The sequence below is a fragment of the Leptonychotes weddellii genome, chromosome 14 (assembly GCF_054177405.1).
Source record: "Leptonychotes weddellii isolate Sample4059 chromosome 14, ASM5417740v2, whole genome shotgun sequence".
Taxonomy (NCBI): Eukaryota; Metazoa; Chordata; class Mammalia; order Carnivora; family Phocidae; genus Leptonychotes; species Leptonychotes weddellii.
The window spans coordinates 46992667-47008636 of record NC_138382.1 but is presented as its reverse complement, the minus strand read 5'-3'; the positions used below and the strand labels follow the sequence as shown (position 1 = coordinate 47008636).

The 15970-nt window shown below is 41.3% G+C and overlaps 1 protein-coding gene and 1 long non-coding RNA gene across 2 annotated transcripts in view; both read left to right on the top strand.

Annotated features, from left to right (window-relative positions):
* Positions 1 to 7722, top strand: part of LOC145717046 (uncharacterized) — an 8826-nt gene extending 1104 nt beyond the window's left edge. Inside the window, exon 2 of the long non-coding RNA XR_014140023.1 lies at positions 5127 to 7722. This is a non-coding gene — a long non-coding RNA (uncharacterized LOC145717046). The remainder of the gene's footprint in view (positions 1 to 5126) is intronic.
* LOC102728118 (ubiquitin-associated protein 2-like) overlaps positions 1 to 15970 on the top strand; it is a 92471-nt gene that overhangs the window by 16435 nt on the left and 60066 nt on the right. The window lies entirely within an intron of this gene.

Below are 15970 nucleotides of genomic sequence, written 5' to 3'. Positions count from 1 at the left end.
ATCTATCTAATCTATCTATCTAATCTATCTATATCTATCTATCTATCTATCTATCTATCTATCTATCTATCTATATCTATCTATCTAAGAGAGACACAGCAAGAGGGAACACCAGCAGGGGGAGTGGGAGAGGGAGAAGCAGGCTTCCCTTGGAGCAGGGAGCCTGATGTGGGGCGTGATCCGAGGACCCTGGGATCATGACTTGAGCCGAAGGCGGATGCTCAACCAAGTGAGCCCCCTGAGCCTCCCAAGATTTTTTAAAAATATAGTTCTTTTAAAAAATTTATTAGAGAGAGAGAGAGAGAGAGAGAGCGATGGAGCACAAGCAGGGGGAGCAGCAGACAGATGGAGAAGTAGGCTCCCTGCTGAGCAAGGAGCCTGATGTGGGACTCCATCCCAGGACCCTGGGATCATGACCTGAGCTGAAGGCAGACACTTAACTGACTGAGCCACCCAGGCATCCCAATTTTTTCTTTTTTAAGATTTTATTTTTAAGTAATCGCTACTCCCAATGTGGGGCTTGAACTCACAACCCTGAGATCAAGAGTCGCATGTTCTACTGAGTCAGCCAGCCAGGCACCACTGAAAAGAAATTTTTTTTAAATTGAGATATAAGTTGTATATTATAAAATTCATCCTTTTGAAGTATACAGTTCAGTGGTTTTTTAGTATATTCACGAAGCAGTGCAGACATCTCTTTCTAGAATATTTTCATCACTGGGCGCCTGGGTGGCTCAGTCGTTAAGCGTCTGCCTTCGGCTCAGGTCATGATCCCAGGGTCCTGGGATCGAGTCCCACATCGGGCTCCCTGCTCGGCAGGAAGCCTGCTTCTCCCTCTCCTACTCCCGCTGCTTGTGTTCCTGCTCTCGCTATCTCTCTCTCTGTCAAATAAATAAATAAAAATCTTTAAAAAAAAAAAATATTTTCATCACTCTGAAAAGAAACCCAACCCATTAGCAATCAATGCTTATTTTTCCCTGCTGCTAACCCCTGGTAATCACTAATTTACTTTTGCCTCTGGATTTGCGTATTCTGGATATTACCTTTAAATGGAATAATAATTATGTGGTCTTTTTCTGTCACTTAGGATAATGTTTTCAAGGTTTGTCCATATTGTTGCATGTATCAGAACTTTATTCCTTTAATTTTACTTTTTTAAAGATTTTATTTATTTGACAGAGAGTGAGAGAGCACATGCAGAGGGGCAGCAGAGGCAGAGGGAGAGGAAGGGTCCCTACTTAGCAAGGGAGCCTTATGCAGGGCTTGATCCCAGGACCCTTGGATTATGACCTGAGCGGAAGGCAGACCTTAACCGACTGAGCCACTCAAGTGCCCCTTAATTAATTAATTAATTTTAAAAAAGATTTTATTTATTTGACAGACAGCGAGAGAGGGAACACGGCAGGGGGAGGGGGAGAGGGAGAAGCAGACTTCCCACGGAGCAGAGAGCCCGATGCAGGGCTTGATCCCAGGACCCTGGGATCATGACCCGAGCCGAAGACAGACGCTTAACGACTGAGCCATCCAGGCGCCCCAAGTGCCCCTTAATTTAATTTTTAAAGTAGGCTCTACACCTATCATGGTGCTTGAATCCACCATCATAAGATCAAGAGTCGCATGCTCCATTGACTGAGCCAGCCTGGCACCCCAGAACTTTGTTCCTTTTAGTACTTGAATAATGTATGGTTATTCCTTACTTGTTTATCCATTCATCAGTTGATAGGGCATTTGGGTTGTTTCTGCTTTTTGTCATAATGCTGCTGTGAACATTCATGTGCACATTTCTGGGCAAACGTATGTTTTCAATTCTCTTGGGTCTGTACCTAGAAGTGGAATTGCTTGGTCATATGGTAACTCTTTAACTTTCTAGGAACTACTGGGAGAACCTTAAAAAATAATATTGATATCTGGGTCCTATTCTGAGTAGCTCTGATTTTAATAGGACCTGGTTTCTTTCTTGCTTGCTTTCTTTAATTTTAATTTTTTATTTGGTTTCATTTTTTAGAAGTTGCCCAAGTGATTTTACTGTGCAGCCAGGGATGGTGATGGATAGTGATCCACTGTTCAAGATTCTTAAACTTTGTTTGATGTGAGAAATTCCTGATGCTTCTGGAGATACACTTGTTAACATTTGGACATGGGTAGAATGGCATATTTAGCTAATGAGTACAGTGACAAACCTGGGTTGAGACTTTCTAGTGTTTCATGGAGTTGCAGTTTTTTGGGCTTCCCCCCCCCCTTTTTTAAGATCTTACTTATTTTGAGAGAGAGAGCGGGGGATGGGCAGAGGGAGAGGGAGAAGCAGACTCCCCTGCTGAGCAGAGAGCCTGATGCGGGGCTCCATCCCAGGACCCCAGGATCATGACTTGAGCCAAAGGCAGAGGCTTAACTGACTGCGCCACTCAGCCGCCCCTGGGCTCCTTCTTAACTTGTTTTGCCATTCTCCTGGTTCTTCAGGCCCGCTGTGCAACTACAGGATCAGAAATGGCAAGAGATAATAGCATCCAGTAATTCCTTATTGCTAGAGCCTGTGAGGAACTTGGAAGGTTTCAGAAATGGAAATTGAAAGCAGAAAGTGGACTGTAGATGTGCTCTTGTATATGTGGGTAAGGTACAAACTCTGGTGTGTGTGTGTGTCGGGGGGAGACCAGAGAATAATATATAAGAAGGTAAACAGAGTCTGATATAAGTAGAGCAAGATAATAGTGATTTTGTATGTGTCTGTTTTTTTTTTTTTTTTTAAGATTTTATTTATTTATTTGACAGACAGTGAGAGAAGGAACACAAGCACGGGGAGTGGGAGAGGGAGAAGCAGGCTTCCCACTGCGCAGGGAGCCCGATGCGGGGCTCGATCCCAGGACCCTGGGATCATGACCTGAGCCGAGGGCAGACGCTTAACGACTGAGCCACCCAGGCGCCCCTGTGTCTCTGTTTAATAAGAATTACTACTGGATTTATGAGGAAGGCATTATTAATATTTTGTTCTGGTAAAGGGATTTTTAGAAATTCTATTTTAATCTGGTTACAGTCTTTCTTATAATTAAAAATTTTTTTACTTTATAAAACAGACCCTTTACTCCCTTGGCTGTGGAGTAGTAACTCTCTAAAGGAAGGTATCCTCTTGGTATGTGGGGGGTGCTTGTTTGAATGTAATGTAAATTAAGAGTATAGTACTTTTTTTATTTTGTATTTATTTAATTTTTTTTTGAAGATTTTATTTATTTATTTGACAGAGACACAGTGAGATAACGAACACAAGTGGGGGAGTGGAAGAGGGAGAAGCAGGCCTCCCGCGGAGCAGGGAGCCCGATGCGGGGCTCAATCCCAGGACCCTGGGATCATGACCTGAGCCAAAGGCAAACGCTTAACGACTCAGCCACCCAGGCGCCCCTATACTACTTTTTTTTAAAGAGTGTACAGTTCTTTTTTTTTTTAAAGATTTTATTTATTTATTTATTTGAGAGAGAGAGAGAGAGAGAGAGAAACAGCATGAGAGGGAAGAGGATCAGAGGGAGAAGCAGGCTCCCTGCTGAGCCGGGAGCCCGATGTGGGACTCGATCCCAGGATTCCGGGATCATGACCTGAGCCGAAGGCAGTCGCTTAACCAACTGAGCCACCCAGGCGCCCTAAAGAGTATACTATTCTTATAACCTAGTAAGTCTTGTGAGATCCTACGTAGTATAACAAAAAGGGCTATTAAAAGGGGTTAAGACTGATCATGAATAATCAGAGACTTTTGTTTTTGTATTTGTTTTTGTTTTGAGAGAGAGAGGAGGAGAGTTGAGTGAGGAGCAGAGGGAGAAGCTGACTCCCCACTGAGCAGGGAGCCTGATGTGGGGCTCAGCCCTGGGACTTCGGGATCATGACCTGAGCTGAAGGCAGCCATTCAACTGAGTGAGCCACCCAGGTGCCCCAATCAGAGACTTTTCCAGGGGATAGTAGTAAGGTAGCTGCTTCAGCGGGGTTCTGGGTAAAACCCAGGGTTTAAAGCTAAGAAATAAGCAGCAGGAATGGGACAGATAATATGGAAGCAGTGATAGATAAAATTACTTTTTCCTCCCTGACCTTAGGTAACCTGAAAGAGGAAATATGACTTAACAAATAATTTTTGATGTCCTGTAGTGTTTAGAGTTCACAAGCACTTATCTTTTCCATGGGCAGATTATATGCACAGAATAGCAGGTAATGTTGTGCTCCTCTGTCAGTGGAGCTTGGCTGTAGGGTAGTTAACCTTGTTCACCAGCTGCTTGAGGCTTGACCCTGCCCTCAGCAGCTGTGGAGAATAAAAGTATCAGCTTGGTCAGCTCCTGTCATGTAGGGCACAAGCAGTTTAGTTGCATGGAGTTGGGTCTCATACTAGAGTGTTTTGGCACCCTAGCCTGCCTGACTGTCTGCTGGGTTGGGGATGTAGAGTTCCTCTTGTTGGCTGCTCTGGGCTTCCCAAATCAGTTGAAATTCTTTTTTTTTTTTTTAAGATTTTATTTTTAAGTAATCTCTACACCCAATGTGGGGTTTGAACTCACAACCCTGAGTTCAGGAGTCACATGCTCCACCGACTGAGCCAGCCAAGCACCCCAAAATATATTTTTTAAGTTTTTTTTTTTTTTAGTAATAGCTACATCCAACATGGGGCTTGAACTCAGGACCCCAAAATCAAGAGTCACATGCTCTCCTGAATAAGCCATCCAGGCACCCCCTTGAAGTTCTCATTATAAACCAGTCCTGTTCTTATAGGAATGAATAAATGAATTTCCTTTGTGAGAATAATGGGTCTTTTCTATTTTTGTTTAATGCGTCTTGTCTTTTTTTTTTTTTTTAAGTAAGCTCCACACCCAGTGTGGAGCCCAGCACTGGGCTTGAACTCACGACCCTGTGGTCAAGACCTGAGTTGAGATCAAGAGTCGGACACTTAACCGACTGAGTCACCCAGGCACCCCAATGGGTATTTTTTTTTTAAGATTTTATTTATTTATTTGACAGAGAGAGAGGGAACACAAGCAGGGGGAGTGGGAGAGGGAGAAGTAGGCCCCCCTGCTGAGCAGGGAGCCCGATGCGGGGCTCGATCCCAGGACCCTAGGATCATGACCTGAGCCGAAGGCAGACGCTTAACCGACTGAACCACCCAGGCACCCAAATGGATATTTTCTTAATACGAAAAGCAAGAACACAAATTGGAACTTAATACAAATAATGAAACAGAACTGATAACAACGGTACAATATAGATCCAGGGGAGCGCCTGTGGGTATCTGAAAGGCTGCGAAGATAGGTGAGATACTGACCCAGAACCAGATCTGTCATATCAGGTATGAGCTATGTAGGTGATGCTGACAGTAGTTACACTGCTTTATTTTTAATTTTTTTATTTTTTTTAAAGATTTTATGTACTTGACAGAGAGAGACACAGCGAGAGAGGGAACACAAGCCGGGTGAGTGGAGAGGGAGAAGCAGGCCCCCCGCGGAGCAGGGAGCCCGACGCAGGGCTCGATCCCAGGACCCTGGGATCACGACCCGAGCTGAAGGCAGAAGCCCATCCATCTGAGCCACCCAGGCGCCCCAGTCATACTGCTTTAAAGAAGAGGAAGCTGAGTTGGAGTCTTGTATATCTACAATTAACAATTAGCTTTGCAGCATAGCATAGTGATTAAGAGTACAGACTGTGGAGGCAGATGACCTGGATTTGAATCTTGGCTTTACCACTGGCTAGCTGTGAATCTGTGTATCTCAGTTTCCTGTCTGTAAAATGGGAGTATGTATTAGTATGTACTTCAGTATTGTTTGTAAGATTAATGACTTAATACTGCATATATAAAGCCCTTCAGTAGTATCTGGCACATAGCAAACAGTATGTGTTCGCTGCTGTTATTATTTTACTTGCTTAAGGGTTTTAGGCTTTTGAGAATGAATGAATGAATCAAATTTTCATAAAGATGAAGGACCCGTATTCCTAAGATAGTCCCGGCACCACTGGTCTTAGGACTGAGTGAACAGCGCACCTCTGAGCATTCTTGACGGAGACTTGTTTCTTGAACACAAATTGTATATTTTGTTTTTAGTAGTTGAGCCCTTAGCTGACTAATTTATGTTGACTTGAGTTAATTACATTCTCTTTGAAAAAGAGACATTCACTTTGCTGTTCCTGGAATGTAGATTTTTTTTTGATGCAGTAGATGAGATACCCCCCACCATTGTGTGAGTCTCCTGGTTTTAGAGCTATCTTCCATTGCTGACACTTGGCGACACTATCTTAAATAAAGCACTTTGGTGGTTGGTGCTTTCAGCAAAATCTTCATAGTTCTCAGCATGTTATCAAAAAGTGTTCTATAATTTTTCAGAATGATCAAATGTGCCCTTGTTTTTCTTTTATGGTATGATATTACATGGTTTTTAAATAAATTTCTATCCACCCACTCACCCCCCCTTTGGCTTAAAGTTAGGGTCCTCTTAGGATGAATTTGTGGTATTTAAGCTTCAGTATAAGTGCAAGTGGTTGTTGTTAACCATTTTCAGTTCATTCTAAACTCTAGAATCACTTTAAATGCCCCTGTTTCACTGAGGTACCTTATCTTTTAAAAAGTCCTTGAAAAAAACAGCAGTTAATAAAACGTTTTCTAAAAATACCCGTTCTACAGAGGAAGTCTGTAGTTTAATCAAGTTAGTTTATTCTCCTGGCTTACTTTCCTTATATAACAAATAATTTAGACTATTCCTACACTTGAGATAATCTAGGAAGCTTTATATGGTATTTTGCTGGCAGTGTTTTGAAGAGCTTAAACATGTAGCAGTTCTTACCTGCTGTTAATCTGTCCCATCTTTAATTTACTTCGGGTGAATCGAGGTAGATAAGGGTTTTAAAATTCGGTTGAATAGATTGAAATAACCTGGTGTTTCTTTCACTTCAAGAACCTGAGATATGTATGAGTTTCTCCTGGATTATTTTTAGAATCTCTTGCTCTTGTCTGTTTCTATTCTAAGAATTCTCTTGGAACATGTTTGAGGGTAGTAGTTCTTGTGGGTGGAGAGTGATAGAGGGGATGGGACACAAGTGTAGACTGGATTCCTTTGGTCTGGCAACTGGGTGCTTATTGCTATTTACTACACATAACTCTGTCCAGAAGAAAGGACATAGAATTTCCCCATGTGACAGTATGTTAAAGTTGTAGCTTTTTATAGTCTAGTTTCCTTGCCTTGTTCATTTTATAATTTATTGGTGGTAACAGTTTTTAAAGGTGTTGATAATTATTTTGATAACTTACGCTTTTGATTTGTGAATTCACTGTCTCCAAAAGATTTATATATAAAATTAGTATAAGAAAGTTTTTTTTTCTTTATTCATTTGAGACAGATACAGAGAGAGAGAGCATGAGCAGGGGGAGGTGCAGAGGGAGAGGGAGAAGCAGGCTGTCCGCTGAGCAGAGAGCCGGATGTGGGACTCGATCCCAGGACCCTGGGATCATGACCTGAGCTGAAGGCAGATGCCCAATGGACTGAGCCACCCAGCTGCGCCTGGGCTCTGTTTTTCCATAGGATTTCAGTAGCACTTTTTTTTTTTTCTTCTGTGCTTGCTTTGTAAACTCCCAGTTTTATCTTTGGAGGTTTTTTGCTGGACATCTGAATCATTAAGTAAGATTTTTTTAATTTGTATTTTTAAAGGTAAGTTACACCCAATGTGGGGCATGAACTCATGACCCTGAGATCAAGAGTAGCATATTCTACCGACTGAGCCAGCCAGGTGCCCCAGGACTTTTTTTATTTCTATTTTTATTTTTAAAATTATTTTAATTTTAATTTTTTTATTTTTAAAGATTTTATTTATTTATTTCAGAGAGAGAATGAGCTAGAGCATGAGAGGGGGGAGGGTCAAAGGGAGAAGCAGACTCCCTGCTGAGCAGGGAGCCCAACGCGGGACCCGATCCTGGGACTCCAGGATCATGACCTGAGCCGAAGGCAGTTGCTTAACCAACTGAGGCACCCAGGCGCCCAATTTTTAATTTTTTTTTTTAAAGATTTTATTTGTCAGCATGAAAGTGAGCACAAGGGGGGAGGGGCAGAGGAAAAAGCAGGCTCTGCACTGAGCAAAGAGCCCAATGTGGGACTTGACCCTAGGACCCTGGGATCATGACCCGAGCCGAAGGCAGATGCTTAACCGACTGAGCCACGCAGGTGTCCCCCAGGACTTTTTTTTTTTAAGATTTATTTATTTGAGAGAGTGAGTAAGCAGGGGGAGGGGTTGAGGGAGAGAGAGAATCTCAAGCGGACTCCCTGCTGAGTTTGGAGCCCGATGCAGGGCTCAGTCTCAGGACCCTGAGATCATGACCTGAGCTGAAATCAAGAGTTGGATGCTTGGGTTGCCTGGGTGGCTCAAATTCTGGTTCAGCCATGGAACTGGGGACATTATTTATAGTCTAATTACATACATTGAATGTGGATTGAGGATTGATGATTGCAATGGAGATATAAAGTCTTAATGTTTATACTGAGGCAGTGAAACATAAAAAAAGTTTATGGTTTTCCTGACTGACAAATGAAGATTCAGGTACATTATATCAAATGTTTGGCTGTAATAGCAAGGCTGTTAAGATTTAAAGTCTTTTTTTGGTAAGTCAGAAAACTCAATCTTAGCATCCATTCCACTTAGCTTAAGTTTATTTCTGTACATGCAGATTTTTATCACCAGATGGCACTCCTGTAAGAAGAAATTCTTATTTTGTTATATTTAATGTACCTAGTTTATTTTCATAAATGAGAGCATAGGGGAATAAATAGTTCAAAAGATGAATGAGAAAAGGTTCTTCAGTAGAAAAGCAACTGTTTGGAAATCTATGTAAACTAAAAATGACTTTTTTTGTTAAAGTTTTACTCCAGGAACACCACTCAGATTTTGATTGGATGTTTAACTTTAGATACTTAAGATAGAATTACATAGTGCTCAGAGGTGATTTTAGAAATAATCAAGTAATCCCTTTATTTCAGAAATACTAATATATATGTATGTATGTGTGTGTGTGTATACATATATGCATATATATAAATTTTAAAGGTTTTATTTGTCAGAGAGAAAGAGAGAGCATAAGTATGGGGAGCGGCAGGCAAAGAGAGAAGCAGGCTCCCCACTGAGCAAGGAGCTCAATGCGGGACTTGATCCCAGGACCCTGGTATCATGACCTGGGCCCAAGGTAGACGCTTAACTGACTGAGCCACCCAGACATCCCAGAAATATTAATATGTTTTAACATGTGTTGGTACTTTATAGTTAAAAAAGTGTATTTGTTCATGTGTATTTATTCATATTGGAGAACACTAAACTCAGAGAAAGCTCTAAAAATAATCATGGCAAAACAGTTAACCTTGTTCCATATAATACAACCAAAACAGTAAACCCAAACCAGCAAACTATCAAAATGGCTGAACTCAGAAAAAAGATTCAAAATGTGTACTGATACTGACGGAGAGACAGATTCAAATACAGTAAGTTTTGGGGCGCCTGGGTGGCTCAGTTGGTTAAGTGTCTGACTCTTGATTTTGGCTCAGGTCATGATCTAAGGGTTGTGCGATGGCTCACTGGGGAGTCTGCTTGAGATGCTCTCCCTCTCCCTCTGCCCACCCCCCCCGCCCCACACGCACACATGTGCATGCACTCTATCTCAAATAGTAAATCTTAAAAAAACCCCAAAAAACCCAATATATTAAGTTTTAAATCAGAATATTTGGCATGTGATATATTCTTTTTAATTGGTTATTTACTATTCCAGTTTATGTAAAAGGCAGTGTAGTAATATGTCTGTTGCTTTTATCTAGCATTCCAATTAACAGAGGACCTATTGAGAAAATAAGTAAATAATACTAGGATAGCTAACTTAGAAGAAGTTTGTCAGACCTTTTCTAGCTAAAATAGTTTTCAGGAGCATAATTTTTCTTGTGGATGCCTGAATTCGTACACTGAATTTCAGTTAGTCTCCTCTATTTTAAGATACACAGGTCAAGGGGCACCTGGGTGGCTCTTTAAGAAAAGATACACAGGTCAAAAAGATACCTAGAAATGCTAGTATAGTGTCATTTCATTAACCTGAGATCTGTAAGATTTACAAATAGGGGAACATTGTTCCACATCATAGGAAAGCTTGTTTTGAGGTCTCTGTAATTGATTGTTCTGGAAAATAGAATTCCATTTATTGTTCTTTTTGGAATCATTGGCTCTGCTAGGATTTGTTCTTTCTCAGGTCATTCTTAATTTCTAAAAGTTACCAGCTTCTGTAGCATGTTATTTCAACACACTTACCAAATGTCTCTTATATTGGTAGCTACTAAGTAGTGAAAGGAACAAAACAAGATGAGTGTCTGGTCTTATTTATGATATGATTAGGAAGGAAATTTAAATTTAGAAAAAATAGTAAACTAAAATACATATTGTATGTAAGTACTGTTGTATTTAAAGAGAAGCTAATATATTAAAAGCATTAGGAAATAAAATTCTAGAAATCTGTAGCCTGTTGTGGAATATTTTAAATGGACTTTGATAGAAACTTAAGGGCTTGTTAGTGTGATCTATCCTATTTGAACTATTTATCTTTATCCTTCTGGGTCACTAGACCAGAAATGAAAATGATCATGAAACTTTGCATTTTAATTTTGCATGTTTGTTTATTAGGGCAGATTGTTATTTTCTGATTGATTGTTTTTCAAGTATACATTACTTTAAATTTTTATCAAATATTGAGTATATAGAATAGAATACTTAGATATTGATGATTGTAACGTGTTGACTTCAGAGATTTTATGTGAAGAAGTGTATAATCAATGATCAACATTTATAAAATACATAAATATGAAGAACAAAAAAAATATTCATGTACCATGACCTAGTTAAGAAAAAAATCTTTTGAAATTCATGGTCTGCTACTTCTCAGTCCCAACCTGTGAATTAGGTAAAGTGAACCCCTATCCAGAATTTTGAGTTTATCCTTTCCTTGCTTTTCCTTATAATTTTAACACCTTTTTACAAAATTAATAATTATTTATGCTTCTGAGTATTAATGTAACCATAGTATGTATATATATATATTTTTTAAAGATTTTATTTATTTATTTGAGACAGAGAGAATGAGAGAGAGAGAGGGAGCACATGAGAGGGGGGAGGGTCAGAGGGAGAAGCAGGCTCCCTGCCGAGCAGGGAGCCCGATGCGGGACTCGATCCAGGGACTCCAGGATCATGACCTGAGCCGAAGGCAGTCGCTTAACCAACTGAGCCACCCAGGCACCCCCATAGTATGTATATTCTTCAGTCACTGTGTTTTCTTTTTCATTTTCCCTTAGAGTATGTTACTGAGACTCAGCCAACATGTGTATGGCTGTTATCCATTTTCACTGCTTTATAGTATTCCTTAGTAGGAATATATTGAAGATGGTGTTTGGATTGTTGCCTTGAACATACTAGTTACATGTTTTTTGGTATAGATATGCTAGAGGTATATATATCTTGGGGAGGGGGTATAAGCCAGGAAGTGGAATTGCTAAATCATAGGGTATATGCACGTTCACCTTCATTAAATAATGCTAGATTGTTATAGCAACAGGGGCTCGAGAGAGATCAAGAGTCACATACCCTTCTGACTGAGCTTCCAGATGCCCCATAGTATTTTTCTTTCTTTTTTTTTTTTTTTAAGAGTTTGAGAGAGCGAGAGGGAGCACATGAGCAGGAAGGAGGGGCAGAGGGAGAGGGGAGAAGCGGACTCCCAGCTGAGCAGGGAGCCCAATGCGGGACTTGATTCTAGGACCCCGGGATCATGACCTGAGCTGAAGGCAAATGGTTAACCGACTCAGCCACCCAGGCGCCCTGTTTCCTGAAATTTGTAATTTTGCTTTTTGTGTATCATTAAAATACTTGTAAATTGGCTTTTTTTTTTTTTTTTTAATTCAAGAGAGAGAGAGCATGAGGGGGGTGGGTGGAGGGGCAGAGGGAGAGGGAGAAGCATTCTCCCTGCCGAGCAGGGAACCCAATGTGGGGCTTGATCCCAGAACCCTGAGATAATGACCTCAGCTGAAGTCAGACGCTTAACTGACTTAACCATCCAGGTGCCCCTTGTAAATTGGCTTTTTTTTTTTAAGATTTTATTTTTAATTAATCTGTACATCCAATGTGGGGCCCAGACTCAAAACCCTGATATCAAGAGTTGCATGCTCCTCTGGCTGAGGCAGCCAGGCGCCCCTAAAATTGGCTTTTTAATGTATGGTCTAATAAAAAATCATTTTTTAAAAAAGTATAATCAACCACTCCTTTCAACCTCACTTCTTTAAAAGTTTACCTTTTCTCATCACATGTACTGCCATCTCTGTTAGAAATTATATCTGTGGGGCGCCTGAATGGCTCAGTCAGTTAAATGTCTGCCTTCGGCTCAGGTCATGATCTCAGGGTCCTGGGATTGAGTCCCACATTGGGCCTGCTTGGTGTGGAGTCTGCTTCTCCCTCTCCTTCTGGCTCCTGGCTCTCACTCTATCTCAAATAATAAATAAAATTAAAAAAAAAAGAAATTATATATTTTTAAAGATTTTATTTATTTATTTGACAGAGAGAGACACAGCAAGAGAGGGAACACAAGCAGGGGGAGTGGGAGAGGGAGAAGCAGGCTTCCCGCCGAGCAGGGAACCCAATGCGGGGCTCGATCCCAGGACCCTGGGATCATGACCTGAGCCGAAGGCAGACGCTTAACGACTGAGCCACCCAGGCGCCCTTGAAGGAGTATCTTGATTGGTGTTGACTGTTCGCTCCCCGTGTTAATTTAGAATCAGCTAGTCAGGTTTTAGACAATAAAACGTTATTAGAGGGGTGTGCCTGGCTGGCTTAGTCAGAGGAGTGTCTGACTCTATATCCACGTTGTGAGTTTGAGCCCCACTTTGGTGTAGAGATTACTAAAAAATGTAAATTAACTTGAAAAAAACACAACCTTGTTAGAATTTTGATGGGAGTTAAGTTAAATATGTAGTTGAGGGAGATTTATCACTCTTACACATGAACCTTTTAAAAAACATTGGAACAGGTGTGCCTGTGTGGCTTAGTCCATTAAGTGTCTGCCTTTGGCTCAGGTCATGCTCCCAAGATCAAGCCCCGCATTGGGCTCCCTGCTCAGTGCGGGGTCTGCTTTTCCCTCTCCCTCTGCCTGCTGCTTCCCCTGCTTGTGCTCTCTTTCTCTGTCAAATAAATGAATAAAATCTTTATTTTATTTATTTATGTATTTTTTGAAAGGGTTGGAACACTTTTTCTGTTAAGGGCCAGGTAGTCAATATTTTCTGCCTTGCTTGTGTTAGAACTATTCAGTACTGCCATCGTAGTGCAAAAGTAGTCATAGACAATTTCGTAGAAATTGACTTTTTTCTGTTAGCTGGCATTTAGGTACATATACTTAATTTTTATCCATTGATTTTTCTTTTTTTGTGTGTATCTAGAAGTTTTGCTACAGGCCATAGCATAGAATTTTGAGGGGTTGAGCCAACTCATACGTTGTTCGCTTGTTTATTTTGAGGAATATTTTGTCTGTGCTTCTGTATAAATGGGGATAGCAATAATATTTTTTAAGATTTATTTTTTATTTTATTTAAAAGATTTTTGTGAGAGCAAACGTGAGCAAGCATGAGCAGAGGTTGGGGCAGAGGGAGAAGCAGACTCCCTGCTGAGCATAGAGCCCGATGCTGGACTCGATCCCAGGACCCTGGGATCACGACCTGAGCTGAAAGCAGACACTTAACCGACTGAGCCACCCAGGCGCCCAAGATTTACTTATTATTTGAGAGAGAGAGAGAAAGTACGCGAGTGTGCTCAAGCAGGGGCGGGGGGGCAGAGGGAGAGGGAGAGACAGATCCCCAGCCGGCTCGACATTCAGTATAGAGCCTGAAATGGCCGGATTCATGACCCTGAGATCATGAGCTGAAACCAAGAGTGGGACACCCAACCGACTGAGCCACCCTAGTGCCCCAATATCTGTTCCTTAAGATTCTTTTTTTTTTTTAATGTTTTATTTATTTATTCATGAGAGTCAGAGAGAGAGGCAGAGGCAGAGGGAGAAGCAGGCTACCTGCCTAGCAGGGAGCTCAATGTGGGACTCATCCCAGGATCCTGGGATCATGACCTGAGCCAAAGGCAGATGCTTAACCATCTGAGCCACCCAGGTGCCCCTATTCCTTAAGACTCTTGAGGTGTGCAGTAAGATAAAAAATATAAGACGTTTTGTAAACTAAAAAAAAAATGTTACTAAAATGGATTCTTAGAACTTTTTACATGTTCCCTACAGCTTGAAATGTTATGACCATTCTAAATTAAAATTTTCACCTTGCCATATGTTACCTCTCTCCATTTTCAGCTTTTTCTTTAACCTGATATAACAGTTATATTTAGCTATTGGAATTATATTTGTTTTGACATTTTCCAACTCTTTCTCCCACCATTTGTTTTGAAGTATCTGTTTTCTGGACAAAAGATTTATGCAAGTTCAGATGTCTTGAATAGCTAACTCTTGGGATTGTAACAGAGCCACACCAAATTCTTAGTAGGTTCTGCTTGGAAAAATGCTGGTTTTATACGTAATGCTTTCCCCATTTTAGGCCTTGGCAGTAGAGAGGGAAGTCCAGCTCTTTAAAAGAGGACCTTGAGCGGCGCCTGGGTGGCTCAGTTGTTAAGCATCTGCCTTCAGCTCAGGTCATGATCCCAGGGTCCTGGGATCGAGCCCCGTGTCAGGCTCCCTGCTCTGTGGGAGGCCTGCTTCTCCCTCTCCCGCTCCCCCTGCTTTTGTTCCCTCTCTCGCTGTCTCTCTTTTTGTCTCTCATTCTGTCAAATAAATAAATAAAATTAAAAAATAAAAGTGGACCTTGAGTGGCAGCTTCCAGGCTTCCCTAAGGGTGTGGATAGCATACAGTCTTAAGGAAGATAGGTTGGACCATTTAGGGCTGCATTATAGGTTTCTGTCCTGGATATCCCATCCATGGAATCACCTTGTAAGTGGAATGGATTGTTAAATTCCAGTTATGTAGGCTCAACGTTGAAAAAAAATTTGACACGAAGTACATTGTTTCATGTGCCATATTTAGATCAGTTGATTCAAACAGATATTTGTAAGTCATAGATGGTTAGTTCCAATTTATACTCTGAAATGTGGTTTGGAGGGAAAGATGTATGCATTTTTCCACTAATTCTATTCGCCTAAAACAGCAGACTTTTAACATTAGCATTAATCGATAGCATCTGTATCATCTCAGCAGATCTTGGTAACAGCCATTTTCTACAAAAGGACACAGGTAGTATAATGATTAGGTATTAAGATTAGGTATAAGTTTTTTTTTGTTTAAGATTTTATTTATTTATTTGACAGAGAGACACTGCGCGAGAGGGAACACAAGCAGGGGGAGTGGGAGAGGGAGAAGCAGGCTTCCCGCAGAGTAGGGAGCCTGATGTGGGACTTGGTCTCAGGACCCTGGGATCATGACCTGAGCCGAAGACAGACGCTTAACGACTGAGCAACCCAGGCGCCCCTAGGTATAAGTTTTTTGAGGGTCAGAGTATGAGTTTTCCCTTAATTTTTCCTTTGGGAGCAAAACAGGTGCCTTTTGTTTTTAGGGGAGCAGAGAAGAGAGCCCATATAAAAAGTGTGATAATTATGAGATTTGATTCATAACTAATTTAGCAGTTATATTTTAAGTAATCTCTATACCCAGCGTGGGGCTTGAACTCATGACCCCTAGAGATTAAGAGTTGCATGCTCTACTGACTGAGTCAGCCAGGTGCCCTTGCAGTTACAATTTTAAATTTGCCTGATCAGGGATACCCTTAAGAATAAGGGCCCTAGGGCGCCTGGGTGGCTCAGTTGGTTAAGCGACTGCCTTCGGCTCAGGTCATGATCCTGGAGTTCCGGGATCGAGTCCCACATCGGGCTCCCTGCTCAGCAGGGAGTCTGCTTCTCCCTCTGACCCTCCTCCCTCTCATGCTC